This window comes from Bos javanicus, chromosome 2 (genome assembly GCF_032452875.1).
Source record: "Bos javanicus breed banteng chromosome 2, ARS-OSU_banteng_1.0, whole genome shotgun sequence".
In the NCBI taxonomy this organism is placed as follows: Eukaryota; Metazoa; Chordata; class Mammalia; order Artiodactyla; family Bovidae; genus Bos; species Bos javanicus.
The window spans coordinates 25,109,770-25,125,666 of NC_083869.1; the positions used below are offsets into that span (position 1 = coordinate 25,109,770).

Below are 15,897 nucleotides of genomic sequence, written 5' to 3' on the forward strand. Positions count from 1 at the left end.
TGGCAACAAATGCTGTCCATTGTTTTCTTGACAGGTTACTTTGTTTCTGAGAAAATGCCAAAGTAAAAATGGTGTTCCATGAAAACAGTCTTTATTGCTTCATCAAGGATACGCTTAAGTAAAATTGGCCTTTTGGGTTTTTTTCTTCAAATGTATGGTTGGTGAAGAAGGCATGAAAGTGAAAGTGAAGTCGCTCAGTCGTGTCCGACTCTTTTCGACCCCATGAATTGTAGCCCACCAGCCTCCTCCATCCATGGGATTTTCCAGGCAAGAGTACTGGAGTGGGTTGCCATTTCCGTCTCCAGGGGATCTTCCCAACCCAGGGATGCCCTCCCCTAAAGTTTGGTGCTATTCCCTTGATTCTGACCAAGGTACTAGAAGTTTTATCTCATTGCCTATACACCGTTAGTGCAAATGTCACCACAGTAAAAAATGCAAATAACATGTTGATGGTATTATGAAAATATTTCTGACTTTTTGCAGACCCCCTTAAAGTGTCTTGGGAGTCCCTAGGGATCTGAGGACCACATTCTGAGAACCTCTGGTCTAAGATACCAGTCATAGGAACTCTTTCTCTTACCTGAGACTGGTTTAGAGATAGTCTGTGACCCAGTTCTGGCCAGTGAAATCTGAGAGCAAGTCTGTCTAAGAGCTTGTGAAAAAGTTTCTTCATTGCTAAAAAGAGACATAAGAAAGAGATGGTCCTTTTCTTCCTGTGGATATTGCCATGCCAGTGTGATGCCTGGAACCACTGCAACTATTTTGTAATTGACAAAGCCAACCAGCCTTAGAATGAAGGTGATGCTGTTTAGAGCAAGATGGAGAAATGAGATGAGCCTGGGTCCTTGATGATATTATAGAACTGAAGCCATACCTAGAACTTGCCGAACCTCTGGACTTAGAGTTAAGAGAGAGAATATTCTCTTATTATCTGAGCCAGTTTGAATAGTGTCTTCTGTTACTTGCAGTCAAAAGCATCCCCAGAAGGTATTAATATTTATTAGTGATGAACATTTTTAAGTGTCAAAAATTAACATTTTTAGTGGCCATTTGCATTTCTTTTGTGAATACTTATTGATGGTATTAGCACATTTTCTACAGAGGTCATTTTTAATTATTTTCTAAACATTCCTTACATATTAATCATATTAACACATTGTAACATTTTATATTTATAACCACAAATGTCTTGCATAGTATGTTATTCTTATAAGCAATCAATTAGTCTTTTTTCTTTTACACTTTATGTTGGCTTTGGTGTCATGTTTAAAAGAGTCTTTTCTACCCTACTTTTTAGTAAGTATTCACATATATTTTTTCTAGGTCTATTAAGTATTTTTACATTGAACACTCTAATTCATCTGAAATTGATTTTGGTATTGATGGAGTAAGGATATAACTTTATTTTTTCTAAATGTGTGGGTGTGTGTGTTAGTCACTCAGTTGTGTCTGACTTTTTGTGATCCCATGGACTGTAGCCCACCAGTCTCCTCTGTCCATGGGGTTTCCTAGGCAAGGATACTGAAGTAGGTAGCCATTTGCTTCTCCAAAGGATCTTCCTGCTTCAGTCCCTTAGTCTCCTGAACTGCAAGCAGATTCTTTACCATCTGAGTCACCAGGGAAGCCCAGGTAGCCCCTTTTCTTAATGTACTTTTTTGAATAGTCCAACCTTAACCTACTGATTTGAAATACTAGCTTTATTAGAAATGGAATTCTTGTATATAGGGAGAGGGAAGCCTGGCGTTCTGCAGTCCGTGGGGTCTCAAAGAGTCAGATGTGACTTGGCAACTGAACAACAAATTCTGACTAATTTTTGGACTTTCTGTTCTCTTCCAGTGCTTTGACTGTGTATCCTGGCACTATAGACATGGCCAGGACATTTTGCTTTGTAGAGTTTTGTAATGTCTGAAAGGACAAGGACTCCTCCCATCCTCCCTAACCCTACCCCACTACAATCAACAACACTCATTTTCCCTCCAGTATTTTCCTGATTCTTCCTATGTGTCTGTTCTTCGAGATGAAGTTTAAATTGTTTGTTCAGGTTCCCCAAACATTTTTGGAACGTTGATTGGAATTACTTTAATTTTGACCAGAATTTACATTTTTCACAATATTGAGTATTCAGTTCCAAAACCCACTGTCTTCCTTTTAATTATCTTCCATGCCCCTCTGTAGAGTTGTATAACTTTCTTCTTATCAGTCCTGTATATTTCTGGATAAATTTATTCCTAGATATTTCATATTTTTTTGTTACAATTGGAAGAAGGATCTTTTCCCCTGTATATTTTGTTTTGATTATCAATTTTAAAAAACCCTAAATCTAGCTCAACATTTCCAGATAGTTTTGGCTTCTCAAAACAGAATAAACAGAAAGGATACTATCATTTGTGGTAGTATAGTGTGGACTATGTGATTTATGAGGTATGACTGTTGAAGACTGTTTAAGGGAACAGAACTTCCCAGAAACTATATGCTAATGAATATGATCCTTCCAAGCTGGTTATGGTGGAAATCTATACATTTATGACAACAAGAACAATTTACTCTAAAGACAACAAAGGATATATATTCTTTAAAAAAAAATTACCACCACTGAAAAGATGAAAAAGAATTAATTAGCTTGCTATGAGGACGTTATCTGAAAATAATGTTTCAAAGATATTTTACTGTTATTGGAATAAATAGTAATCTCTTAACATGATTTATTTGAAAGGACAACCTTTATTTTGATGTAGAGGTGTAATTTTTAGTTAAGCAACATAACTTTGTAGATATGCCTTATGTTATCAGGTGTCAAAGAGATGGTTGACAGGTTTTATGTGTTTGCTGTTGTCGTTGTTGTAAAAGAATCATTTAATCAGTTTTTCTGTATTAAATAAGATTCCGTTGCCCCAGGCATTATGGATTGGCAATGTTTCAGCTGTTTGGGAAAATGGAATTTGGAATTTGCCAGTTTCCTAAGATCATTTAAAATAAACAAATTTCGTTTCATCTACATTATGGATTTCAAAAGCATGTGTAGTCTAACCTAGTATCTTAATCATCAATTAAAATGCTTCTGTAGAAAATGTGATTCTGAGCTCATAACATCTGACTTGTAGATGGTCTAAGAAATAAGACCTTTTGTATATTGAAGATTACTGAGGTTTCTCTACATGTTGTGGTCCTTGAAAGTTAAGACCATAATTAACATTCTCAATTATTCTTAAGCAACTTGCTGTGGCATTATTATTCATGGGCTATTTGTTTTAATAATTCTTAAGTGTATTGTTTTTTTTGGGTTTTTTTTTTTGGCTGCACCCTGCTGGCATGTGGGATCTTACTTCCCTGACCAGGGATCAAACCCACACCCCCTGCATTGACAGCATGGAATCTTAATCATTGACCTGCCAGAGAAGTCCCTGTATTGATGTTTTTGTTTATATGTAATTTCTTGGAATAAGTTTATTATATGTTAAGTAAAGAATGCCTGTATTCTTTTTTTTTGCCTTTGGGTGGGTGAGGAGTCTGGCTCTAGGTTGGAATTGGATGTGTGATCTTTCAGACCTGACTGTAAGCAATTATAAGTCTTTTCCTGCAAGGCCTCATTGAAAGAATTGGTACATACCAGTGTGCACACCAGAATCAGTACACAACCAGTGCATTGCCATTTTCTGGAGGGATTTCAGTCAAGACCTCCTTCCCTCTGTCCCGGGACTCACCTCCTGTGTGTGGCCATTGTCTTACGTACATCTGCATTCTGATAAAGTTGATTCATATATGGGGACTCACGAAATGGATGTTGCTTCAGTGGCCTAGTTAAGGTCACGTTTCTAAACCTTAGTCAGCCAACACTTATAGGAAACACCTGTTGAGGAAACTTAACATACTCCAGTCACAATCCGCCAACCTAATTTTAGCTTGCCGACAAAGGTCCCTCGAGTCAAGGCTATGGTTTTTCCAGTAGTCATGTATGGATTTGAGAGCTGGACTATAAAGAAAGCTGAAAGCCAAAGAATTGATGCTTTTAAACTGTAGTGTTGGAGAAGACTCTTGAGAGTCCCTTGGACAGCACGGAGATCAAACCAGTCAATCCTAAAAGAAATCAGTCCTGAATATTGTTTGGAAGGACTAATGCTGAAGCTGAATACTTTGGCCACCTGATTCAAAGAACGGATTCATTGGAAAAGACCCTGATGCTGGGCAAGGTTGAAGGCAGGAGGAGAAGGGGACGACAGAGGATGAGATGGTTGGATGGCATCAACTCGATGGACATGAGTTTGAGCAAGCTCCAGGAGTTGGTGATGGACAGGGAAGCCTGATGTGCTGCAGTCCATGGGGTCGCAAAGAGTCAGACACGGCTGAGTGAACTGAACTGAATTGAATTTTAGCTAGCTTGCTGTACACTAGAAAACAGGCCCTGCTAGCCTTATAACAAAATCCCTGACCTCCTGGGCAATCATGCCCTGTTTCCATATTGCCTCTTCTAATGTACTATAAAACCAGCCCTTCCCCAGAACAACTTGGGAAGAGTGCTCCACTGCTTGTGAGACACCGTACCCCCCAATCCATGTATGATTTTCCCTTGAAAAAAGACATCAATCTCATTACTGAATTGTTTTAGTTTTTTTCATTTGACAATTCCTAGACCAGATGCCTGCATTCAGAGGACTCCTTAGTGGGAGCCTCAGAGGAGACACTTTGGCTCTTTCCCTCTTCCTAACCCACCCCCTCACTGTCCATGGGCCCATAAAAAGGCATTAGTCTGTTTTTCAGGGGTCCTGGGCGGTGAGACAGTTTTTCCCATCGTGTTGCATCCACTTGATCCTTCCCTAATGCCATTCCACTAGGAGAATGGAACACTGGGAAGGAAGCTAGGGCCTCTTTTTCCTCTTGCTTGCATTGTTATGGTAAGTAAAAGGCTTGATTGCTACTTTCCGTTGGTCTTTTTGTCCTAATGGATCACCTCAATACCTTGACTGCTTCACAGTGGGAAGTGGGAATGGTGTTCGTAATTCGTTAATTTGTTATTTTTTCTTTCCTTTTCAGGCTTTAAGGGTTGCCCATTAGAAATGTTTCTGGAATTCACTGAATAGTAATTTGACTTTACATTTGTGAAACACATTGTAGTTTTTACTGTTCTTTGTATAAACTTTGTGACTTAGGAATTGTCTCCATCTTACAAATGAGCCTTAGGCAAAGTATGTGACTTTCCCCAAAATCATAATTAATGGATTCACTGGACCATAGTTTAAATTTGAGGCTTATTCTTTTCTCAGTTCAGCACTTTCTACTCTACTACCCCACTTCCCTATGGCTAGCTTCCCTCATAGCTCAGTTGGTAAAGAATCTGCCTGGAATGCAGGAGACCTGGGGGTTCGATTCCTGGGTCGGGAAGCCCCTGGAGAAGGAACTGGCAACCCACTCCAGTATTCTTGCTTAGAGAATCCCAATAGACAGAGGAGGCTGGCAGGCTACAGTCCACGGGGTCGCAAGAGTCGGACACGACTTAGCGACTAAACCACCACCACCACCACCCCACTTCACTGATAAATTAGTCTTTCACTTTCTTGGGAAGTTGGGGATACTTTAGGGCTGTATAGTAAGCATAGTGGAAGACTTGACCCTCTAGTATTCATAAAGCTGTATGGAGATTGTAAGAAGAGCCAGACTAATGGTAGCAACAGCAATATCAACTATTGAGCACTTACCATGCACCCAGCAGTGTGCTACGTAAATGCTAGATACATCACCTCCTATGTTGTTATTTAGTTGCTAAGTCGTGTGCAACTCTTTCCCGACCCCATGGACTGTAGCCTGCCAGGCTCCTCTGTCCATGGGATTTCCCAGGCAAGAATACTGGAATGGGTTGCCATTTACTTTTCCAATTGATTAACCTTCTCATATTTTGCAGTAAACTTATTAGTCACATGTTACTGAGGAAATTGAGGTTAACAAAATTAAGTATCCTGTCAGAGGTTATGTGGTAGTAAGTGTCAGAGCCTGGATTCAACTTAATCCAAACCCTTTTTCTCATCATCTGAAATTGTTTTCAAAGGAGAATTGAGGTGATTCTGCCCGACTTGGAGCATTTCTGTTGTTAAGGAGAAGTGGGAGAAGAATTTTCTGGAACAGAATCTTCTAATACTATATTACTCAGTGTTGAAAATACATAAACCTCCATTTAAAGGAAAAATATTCTCCCTGAGTTGAGGTCTTGCATAAATCTGGATATAAGTTCCTTGTGCAGAGCTCGTATTCAACTATAAAGTCAAAATAAGCACAGATACAACCACAAAGCCAATAAAATTCAAATTAGCAACATTTTAATGTGACTGCTGATGTTTTACAGAACTAAATTGCAGCTCTCATTATAAACAAGGTACTGACCACCACCACATAGGCTCTCTTGACTTCAGCCTGTCTGTACGGTGTGCGCTCTGTATCTTCTTAATTCCCTTACCACTTGTCTCAATTCTGAATACTGTAGAATCTTTTTACAGTGTGCCGTGTACTCAGATGCATCATTTCCATCTGTGTTGCTTGTTGCAACAAGATCATAAATGCACATATAGGCCCTGAAATCAAGTAGCTTTTACACATTTGCTTGTATTGATTTTATTTTGGGGTTATCATAATACGCAATTAAAAAAATTGTCATAGCATCTTAGATGTGTCTAGTGGGGATTGATCTTGAGGAGCAAAGGATGGAGATTTGTTATAATGACCTGCTAAATATTAAAATGAGGTAGTGGATGGGAGTCTGTATTTCAGCTTTTTGTCCATGCTAAAAAGTTTTTTTTTCCCCTAGGTGTTCATGACCTTGTGGTTCTCCCACACTATAAGAATCTCTCATTCAAAGCAATATTTCCATCTCCTCATTACAGTGTTACTGTTTTTGTTACTAGGTGATATCGGTTAACAGACTCAGAAGGCCTAATTACTAACCAGGACCTTCTGTCTGTCTTTGCTTCCCCTTGTTTCCCGTTCAACCCAGACTTCAGCCACATCTAGTCCTTCTTCCTCTCTCCTCTTTATTTTTAAATTTCCAGTCATTTTGGACTTACTTTATGGTCCTCAGTTATAATCTCCCTCAATTCCACATCCTAAATCACCACTGCTTTCTGTACTACCAGCTTAGACAGGCCATAATATAGGTAAAACTGAATATTTTCCCTCAGACCACCTGGTGGTAGAGGAAATCACAACTGCTCTATTATTTCGGTTACTTTTGGTTGGAGATAACAGAAAATTCAGACTGCCCTAAACAATTAAGGGAATATATTGGCTCAATAACTGAAAAAGCCAGATGTGGGACTGGCTTCAAATGAAACTTACTCTAACTAACAGTGGGACCTAACTTTTTTCAATTTTCCCAGTTTTCCTTCTTCAGAGTTGGCTTCATCCTAAATTTGTACCATGCCATCATCGTTAGGCCACATAGCTTCAAGATAGCTTTTGTTATCTACTGAATTGTGTCCCCTCCCCCCAAAATCAGATGTTGAAGATCCACACCCGCCATGTGACTCTATTTGAAGAAAGGGCCTTTACAGAGGAAATAAAAGTTGAGGTCATAAGGGTAGAGCCCTAATCCAATAGAACCCTGTCCTTGTAAGAAGACTCGAGATATCTGAAATCTCTCCACAAGTGTGCAAAATGGAAGGCCATGTAAGGACACAGCAAAAAAACAGCAAGACACAGGATCGCACCAGAAATCAACCCTGATGCCACCTTGATCTTGGACTTCTAGCTTCTAGAACTGTGAGAAAGTGAATTTCTGTTGTTTAAACCAATCAGTCTGGTATTTTTTTAAGGCAGCCTGAGCTGACTAATACAGCTTTCAAGAGCTCCAGGGCTTCATGCTTCCTCTTTTATGTGTAATAGGTATGAGAAATCATCTTTGTCCCAAAAGCTCTAGAACTAGACCTAAAAGATGCACTCTGTTGGCCAGACTTAGTCTACATCTGAACCAGCCTCAATGCCCTCAAATTTGGAATGTACTGATTGGCTTAGTGTAGGTTGTGCAGTGCATCTCTGGCTTTGATAGGTCCACTGTGGCTTCTCTGCAAACTCGTAGATCCAGGTCCGTGAGCTCTTGCCAAGTCCATGAGCTCTTGGAATTGGGGAGTGAGTACTCAGGAGGCAGACAATAAATCATCATAATTTGAGTGGAGACTTCATATGGCCCAGTTATGTTGCTGACATCCTTTACTCGAGTGTTGTTAGTTTCCTTTCTCTCTCTTTTTTTTTTTTTTCCTGTTCCTTCTTTTCTCAAGTCCCATACCTTGTAGCCTCTTACTTCACAGAGAAGAGAGCTTTGGGAAAGGGCACTCTTAACAATCTGCCTTTCCACTACAAACATCTGTTCTCACTCATCAGAAGATGAGAATGTGCTTGACACCTTACATGGGTAGCTTGTTTTCTGTGTACTTCCCCTCCCTGCCTCCCGCTTCTTGAAACTTGTTTGTTAGCAATTCATCTCTTTCCAGTATCTTCCAGTCTGTTTTATTTCAAACATTGGATAATTTTTCTCTCATCCTACTAAGATACTTGGGATTCTTTGTGTCTTAACAGATATTCTTCTATCTGCTTCCATTGTTTATTCAGGTTTTTAAAAACTTTTTACCTAATATCCTTCTTTGTCATAGGATCCCATTGAAGATACATTACATTTAGTCATCATGTCTCTTCAGGCACCTTGTGGCTCTGGCAGTTTCTCAGATTCAACTTGTTTTCGATGACTGTGACAGCTTGGGGGAATATGGTCAGGTATTTGGTACAGTGTTCCTCAATTGAGCTTTGTCTGATGTTTTTCTCAGAATAGATTGGAGGCAAAGTGCTGTTCTCATCATATAATGTGAAGAATGTGTGTGTGCTAAGTCACTTCAATCACGTCTGACTCTTTGAGATGCTATGGCCTGTAGCCTGCCAGGCTCCTTCCTCTGCCCATGGCATTCTCCAGGCAAGAATACTGAAGTGGGTTGCCATGCCCTTTCCCAAGGGATCTTCCCAACCCAGAGATCAAACTTCTGCATTGGCAGGCGGGTTCTTTCCCACTAGCGCCACCGGGGAAGCCCCATATGAAGAATATATATATACACACACACTATCAACCTGACTTATTGTTGATGTTAACTTTGATCACCTGACTGAGGTCGTGGTTGTCAAGTTTCTCCACTGCAGAGTTATTCCCCCACATCCCACACTGTGCTTTTTAGAGGAGGTAACTATGCATAGCCCACATTTAAGGAATGAGGAGTTACGTTCCACCTCCTTGAGAGTGGAATGTCTACATCAATTATTTTGAAAGTCTTGGAAGGTTTTTCTCTTCTTCCCCATTTACTTATTCATTTATTCAACCATTTCTATCAATATGAACACATGGGTATTTATTTTAAACCTTGGGTTATAAGCCAAAATTATTTCGTTGCTCAAAAATATTTCAGCTTTGGCCGTTGGGAGCACCTTCAGGTGGCTTGTGTTTCCCTTTGACACATCCTTTTTGTTGTGGGTTGTTTTTTTGTTTGTGTTTGAGCACTTCATTACTTTCTGGCACCATGCTACAGGCTCATTTTATATATTCCCTGCCCCAATCCCAGCATCAGCTATTTTCTCCAAGGAGCTCTGATTCCTTTTATTAGAGAATGGTATTAGAAACCAAGATCTGGGTCCCTGGTGTGCTTGTTGCTTCAGAACTAGCAGAATAAGGAAATATATGTGCTAACCCATGTTTATACACAAATCTCCAAATAGTTCTGTATGTAACATCTGTATTTAGATTAACCTAAATATGAATTCATACTGATGACTCCCAATTCTAATTCATCTCCATGTGAATTATTCTAGTTTTCTCCCCTCACTTATCTGTAACCTTTCACTCCTGGTGAGAAACCTGGTTCCTACCATCTATTTCTTAATAGTTCAGTTCCAGTATATTTGTATTGTAGCTTCTTCATACTGCCCTTAGTGTAACAGGTTCAACTCATTTCCAGACTGACTTAGCATCTTTTTTCAAATTATTTTGATTCCCTAAATATGTAATACTGTTGCAGGAAGGGGGACCCCTTCCAGGGCCCGAAACTGGGCTCTTGTCTAACACTCGGAAGTGAATTGTCTGAGGAGACACATGTGCTGACAAAGCAAGAGATTTTACCGGGAAAGGGCACCCGGGTGGAGAACAGTAGAGTTAGGGAACCCAGGAGAACTGCTCTGCCGCGTGGCTCGCAGTCTCGGGTTTTATGGTGATGGGATTAGTTTCCTGGTGGTCTTTGGTCAATCATTCTAATTCAGAGTCTTTTCTGGTGGTGCACGCATCACTCAGCCAAGAGGATGCTAGCGAGAGGGATTCTGGGAAGTGGACAGACACGCGGTGTCTCCTTTTGACCTTTCCCGAACTCTTACGGTTGGTGGTGGCTTACTAGTTCCGTATTCCTGATCAGGCTCTCCTGTCATAAAACAACTCATGCAAATGGATACTATGGTGCCTGGCCAGGGTGGGCGGTTTCAGTCAGTGTGCTTCCCCTAACAACTCCCCCCTGAGAGGCTTTATATTTAAGATATTTTTTGGGAACTGGGGCGGAAGTCTCTTTTTCCTGTAACTTTTTTCTGCTGTGTATGGGCGTAGGCCTGTCTAGCAGAGCAGAAGTCTTTCTCTACCTGATGTAAGTTGGGGTGTTCTACATTTGAAACCAGCTTTTACCCTTGTAGTAACAGCAATTTAGTTTGAAGCTGTTGGCTCTTCTCAGAGATGAAATAGAAAGGGGCCAAACAGGAAACCTAACAGGATGCTCATCACTGGTCCCCAGAAAGAGGAGGCAACATTTGGGGTGAGGGCTGCAGGGTTTGTGATTTTTTTTTTTTTTGATTGGTTGGTGGTGAAGCAACAGAGCTATGTTCTAGGAATCTTGTGTTCAGTCTGAGGTTACCATCTTTCACGTGGGTGGGGGCTCTAGTTTTGTAGAACTCAAAGACATTGTTATGTATATTTTTTTGTGTAGGAACCAGGACCCTGTCTCAAGGCTGTACCACCATTTGATTGTTTTTCTTCTGTTTTTGTATCCCCTCTCTTCTCTGATTAGCAATTGTTTGAATCCACCCTTTGGAACTCAGGGAAGGTGAAGGAGGCTGAATGTAGTCTATATCTTATAGATAAGAAATGGGGAACACAGAATAGATCTCTACTCCAGAGCCCCACAGAGTCTTGTTCAGTTTTAATTTAGGGAAATAGGCAACTATGACTGTGATAACTTCCTGTCAAAATGGGGCATAGGACTGCCTCAGCTTGGAGAATAGACACTGAATTGGAAGTGTTTTTGAGTTCCAAGTCGTAGATCTGAGCCTTGTATGATTAAAATCTCAATCTCTTGGTCTGCCATTTTGTTGTAACAGACCCAATTAGAAGTAGCTGGAGGAGGGATAACTGGAATTTTAATAGACAAAATAAATTTAATTTTTTTTAGAAGAATAGGCCTGAAACCCAGTCTGGACCTGGCACTTCGGGGAGACTTGTAGCCAGGTAGCCAGTTACCTAGTTTTATAAAAAGGTTGTTCAAAAAAAAAAAAAGGTTGTTCAGTTCAGTTCAGTTGCTCAGTTGTGTCTGACTCTTTGCAACCCCATGAATTGTAGCACGCCAGGCCTCCCTGTCCATCATCAACTCCCGGAGTTCACCCAAACTCATGTGCATCGAGTTGGTGATGCCATTCAGCCATCTCATCCTCTGTCGTCCCCTTCTCCTCCTGCCCCCAATCCCTCCCAGCATCAGAGTCTTTTCCAGTGAGTCAACTCTTCGCATGAGGTGGCCAAAGTACTGGAGTTTCAGCTTTAGAATCACTGCTTCCAAAGAACACCCAGGACTGATCTCCTTTAGAATAGGAAAAGGTTGTAGTTACTAGCTTTTAGCAGACATTGTTTTGAGAATGGTGGCATCTAAGCCTGACAAAACTCAGAAAACTCAAGTGTTTAGCAATATAACGTCTAATCTGAAATTACACCCATAGTGTCACCTAGTTATTTCTCAGGATGTCTGAACCATAGCTATTTTATTTTGACTTTTAATTTAAAATTTTTTTTAATAGCCAAAGCAGATGTCACCATTAATGACGTCAGTGTTTTTTTAGGTATGAGAAGATATAAGAATTGGAACTCGTAAAATCTTTTCCTGAAAAGATCTAACTATCTGAAGGCCTATTGTGCCAGTTTTTTCCAGAGCACAGAGTGCCTCATTTTTTATTTTTACCCTGAACTCTTTTTAGGGGCATTGAAAGTCACCAGTTGTAGTGGCCATGATTTAATCTTTGTAGATGTAGATGGAAAGTGTCAGTCTTTAGTTGGCAGAGCCCCCTTTTGTTCATAAACTTGACCATGATTTTGACGGGGGCATTTTATGACCATTTTATCTCATGGTGTTGAGAATGTCCATCCTCAGGTTTGGCAGAGATTTTGTTGACAGGCCACTCAATGTGTTACTAGACTAGGCCATACAACAGTATCCAAAATTTTATGGACTACCTGTCTTATTAGCCTCTTGGTCCAGGAAAATATTCCTGCTTGTTGTTTTTTTTTCATATCTAGAGTTACACTGTTACCATTATCGATCTCATATGGGACTATATATTATTTTATTAGAGGCCTCAGACACACATTTGGCAGTGTAAGAAACAGCAATTTTGTAAAACAGGTGAAATATAAATAACATAGCCAGCAGTATTAGTAAAGTCACAAGTAAGACTTAAGAACTTTTATTAGATGTAGCCCAGTATATCTCAGCTCATCTGACTTAGTCTACTCTGTAGCATCTTTATCTTTCAGGGAAATTATATATTGGCACCACCATCTATAAGGCACATAGACCAGTTTTTTAGTGTTACTAGCTGGTAGGCTGCAGTCCATGGGGTCGCTGTGGGCTGTGGATTGGACACGTCTGAGCGACTTCACTTTCACTTTTCACTTTCCTGCATTGGAGAAGGAAATGGCAACCCACTCCAGTATTCTTTCCTGGAGAATCCCAGGGACGGGGGAGCCTGGTAGGCTGCCGTCTATGGGGTCGCACAGAGTTGGACACGACTGAAGTGACTTAGCAGCAGCAGCAGCAGCAGACTGATTATCTTTAGTATGATTTAATTGTTTTTAACACAGAGGAGATTTTAAACCTAAATTACCATAGCCTGGTGTTATCTATATAAATCCATCTCATAATTGTGGGAGATTTTTTTTCTTTTGTTGAAACTTTTTTTTGTTGTTTTCGTTGAGTTTGAGTAATAGATAAAAGCTCAAATTTATGGCCAGAGTCAGAGCAGGCATTATTAATTGGCCTGGTGAGGAGATCTCATCTAGTAATATCACAGTGACCTGAATATGACTATAATTGTTTTTTAAGTATATTTTTTCAGGGCTAACCAGTTAGAGTCTTGTAGTAGAGAAATTTACCAAGGTAACCCAGAACTAGACACAGGTAATTGGCCACAAACCCAACAATTGGATTGATTTTTAAAACTAGCACAGGATCAGGCCTATGATAGAAAAGTATTTGATTTATACGTAAAGGTCTAAGCAGTCAAGAAAACATTATAAATGATCATATGAATCAGGTCCAGCATCTTGGGCAAGTTGTCTACCTCTGATGTTGTCGTCCTCTCATCCTGGTGTAGTGTAGTTTTTTCTGATAAAAAAGTCTTTCTATCCAGGTTGGAGACAGTCCCTTAAATTATGTCTTTTTTTAGTCCTGGTTGCAGGTCATGAGGCATCTGATCTTTATCCAAAGATAGATTACTGAGATAAGCTTTAGAAATAAACTTAGGGTGTTCTTTAAGAATTTAATTAAATTTTACATTAATATTACAAAACAGCAAAAAACTATCTAAGAAATGAGTCTTATTACATGCAGACCTCTATTAACAAACTGGGATTTAACATTTATTGAAACTTTTTTCTCTCTAAAATTATTTTTATTTTTATTAAATATAACCAAATTAAGGCTAGTTTGTTTGCAAAATAGGTCTGTTCTCACTAATTTTGATCGATGGTTTATATAACCATAACTGATCATAGACTTTTTATTTTGTTGAAACATTTATAGAGTCTCAGACTGAACTTTTAAAATAAAACAGGGCTGGGAAACTCACACCAAAGGCTTATCAAAGATTTTGCCTAACAAATCTAAGTGAATTTTTTTTTTTTTTTTAAGGTCTTAAAAATTTCTTGAGATTTTTGTATCTGTTAGTGAGATAACCTTTTTAATTTATTTGATAAACTTACTGGAAACCTAAGAGTTTTTAATTTCTGGAGGAGTAAGAGAGAAAATATAATTGTTTTGTTTGTAATGTATAATTTTACCAAAGTATTGTCATAATTAGTTTGAGAGGAAGGTTTTTCCCACTCCTGGAAAACAGAAGATTTAAACCCGTAATTTTTTTAGACAGAAACCATAAAAGTTATAAGCATATTTGCTGGTTCATTCAGTCCTTTTGTTAACTTTTGTGAAGTCATCAGGTTTTTCGTTAGAATATCAGGACATATCAGAATGTTAAGAACTCCATATAATTTTTAGGATATGTGTATTAGTAATTTTACTATATATTATGAGAGGATTTATTACTCATTTGATAATCTTTTTTATGTAATTTAACCAACCAAATAAACACAGTTTAATATCTCTCTTTGGGATGTTTTAGGGACCCTCTGAAGCACCCCAAAGTTAGCTAGAGGTCAAAGGAACTTCAAAAGAATTCGATTTGAAGTTTTATCGAAAAGATCAATTAAAAGCATTTAGAACATTTGGTCAGATTTAGTCAGTGTTGATGGGTGTATCATTTAGCTTGTTGATATGTCACAATGGGCGTAAATACTAGGCTCAAGGTCTAGTGAAAGTCAGCTCCGCCATCTTGGACCTAGTTGGCACTAACCAGTTTTTTTATGGCTGTGTCATTTCTAATAAAAATTAGATCTGATCTGATCTAATTACTCTAAGACATGTCTATATTAGATAGACATGTCTATCTAATATTCAGTATCAGGTATTTAATACTGAATATTTTTTAGTTTACATGAACCTGGAATTTATTGTTTAATTGTTTAATTTAGAATTATTTGATTTGTAAGCGCTTACCTTTTTTTTAAGCCAATTAAATAGAGCTCCTTTACAAATTAACCTCAAAAATATTAACCAGAGATGAAGACATGCCAAGACATATTTAGACAGACACAGTGCAAGATCTAGCTTCATTTTTTTAAGTTTCAGATCAGATCAGATCAGTTGCTCAGTTGTGTCCGACTCTTTGCGACCCCATGAATCCCAGCACGCCAGGCCTCCCTGTCCATCACCAACTCCCAGAGTTCACTGAGACTCACGTCCATCGAGTCAGCGATGCCATCCAGCCATCTCATCCTCTGTCGTCCCCTTCTCCTCCTGCCCCCAATCCCTCCCAGCATCAGAGTCTTTTCCAATGAGTCAACTCTTCGCATGAGGTGGCCAAAGTACTGGAGTTTCAGCTTCAGCATCATTCCTTCCAAAGAAATCCCAGGGCTGATCTCCTTCAGAATGGACTGGTTGGATCTCCTTGCAGTCCAAGGGACTCTCAAGAGTCTTCTCCAACACCACAGTTCAAAAGCATCAATTCTTCAGTGCTCAGCCTTCTTCACAGTCCAACTCTCACATCCATACATGACCACAGGAAACACCATAGCCTTGACTAGATGGACCTCTGTTGGCAAAGTAATGTCTCTGCTTTTCAATATGCTATCTAGGTTGGTCATAACTTTCCTTCCAAGGAGTAAGTGTCTTAATTTCATGGCTGCAGTCACCATCTGCAGTGATTTTGGAGCCCCCCAAAATAAAGTCTGACACTGTTTCCACTGTTTCCCCATCTATTTCCCATAAAGTGGTGGGACCGGATGCCATGATCTTAGTTTTCTGAATGTTG

At 39.4% G+C, this 15,897-nt stretch overlaps 1 protein-coding gene across 2 annotated transcripts in view; it reads left to right on the forward strand.

Annotated features, from left to right (window-relative positions):
- Window positions 1–235: 235 nt before the first annotated feature.
- METTL8 (methyltransferase 8, tRNA N3-cytidine) overlaps window positions 236–15,897 on the forward strand; it is a 70,354-nt gene continuing 54,692 nt past the window's right edge. For both annotated transcript variants that reach the window (XM_061435495.1, XM_061435496.1), the window contains exon 1: window positions 236–371. The gene's annotated coding sequence lies outside the window, so the exon portion shown is untranslated. The remainder of the gene's footprint in view (window positions 372–15,897) is intronic.